This window comes from Fragaria vesca, linkage group LG1 (assembly GCF_000184155.1).
Source record: "Fragaria vesca subsp. vesca linkage group LG1, FraVesHawaii_1.0, whole genome shotgun sequence".
NCBI classification, from domain to species: Eukaryota; Viridiplantae; Streptophyta; class Magnoliopsida; order Rosales; family Rosaceae; genus Fragaria; species Fragaria vesca.
In genome coordinates, this window is record NC_020491.1 from 18,036,258 (window position 1) to 18,037,764 (window position 1,507).

Below are 1,507 nucleotides of genomic sequence, written 5' to 3' on the forward strand. Positions count from 1 at the left end.
TATCACTGATCAATGGATCAGGTTGTGTCAAGCTCGCTTTCTTTCTAGTACAAGACAATATCGAACCTAAGGGCCTCCCTCCTTTTAGGGAGCCACACGGCCTTGTGACACCAATTTTTCCACTATATGGCGTCACCGTATCACCATCCATGGTGATGGCGTCAAGACCAACACTTTTTGGTCGCGCCATGTCCTTTTGTAGGACATCAATCCTTGCAGACATATTTGCAGCATGTGATCTCGTCACTTTAACACTATAACACTATAAGCATTTGGGATCAAGATGAGACTTAGTGGGGACAAACCACGACAATTCACGTCGTTCCACTTGAACACTTGTGTTCTTATCTCCCCCTAACGGCGGGAATATTGTCTCATCAAAGTGACAATCCGCAATTTAGCGGTGAATGAGATCGCCTGACAAGGTTCCTACATATGCGGATTATAGATGGAGGTTCATATCCAACCTAAACTTATTCATCTCAAATGACCCATCATTGTACGCAGTGGCAATGCGATTTGGCACCTAGAAATAACATCTAGCCGAGCTCAAGGATTGGAGATCCGTTTCAATCCTGCCGAGCTCAAGGATTGCAATTTCGTGTCAATCCTGGTACACAGTCACGAGCTATAGTACAACAAAATTCAATGATGGTGGGTCGTAGATGAATAGTAAAGCTGCATGCAAATATTGCATAGCCCCAAGACGCAATAGAAAGAGTGGTGCGCATCAATAATGTTCGAGCGACAAGCTAAAGTTGCTTGGTCGTAGCCTCGGTGAGACCATATTGCGTGTGAACATGGGGTACATGACACTTCAACTTACATCCCGATGAACTTCTTTAAAGAATGGGTAGTGAGCCCGTAGAAGTATAAACAATATAAGCAGTAGATAATAGTGTAACACGTGACCGGTGTGCTAACACTTCAACCAACACCATAAAGCATAAAAGGTGTCCGCAAGTTGGTTGTATCTATCTACATAATTTTATGTAAGAATAGAATGTTCACTTTTGTGTTATTTAGCATAGGAGGGTCTCACTCCTAATTTAGCTAAAGAATAGGCTTTCAAAACGAGCAATGAGCATTGCAGGGGGCCAATGCGACATCGAGGAAAGACCGGTGCACCTCAATTGCTTAAGGAATTGACCGGACGACCTCCAGGAAGTTGGAGTCGTGTTCGGGTGACGTCAATGTCCCCCGGGTCACCACCATGCTTCATGGTGATGCTAGGTCTCGAATGTCTTCGTTTTGAGCGGAAGAATGGATGTCCATGAGAATTTCTCAAAATTTGGATCATTATATCTCTTCCAGGTTGACCAATTTAGTCAAACCAAAGCCTATATGAGTCAGTGTCCCAAATATCATGTTTGGCGACAACATGGGATTCGATATTCGAATCATAGTGACATACAGTCCATTAGATTGACTCATGAATTTCTTCAAGATGCGCTTCAGTCCGCATTCATGAGAAGGTATACAACAAAAGAATTACTTGTTCATTCTC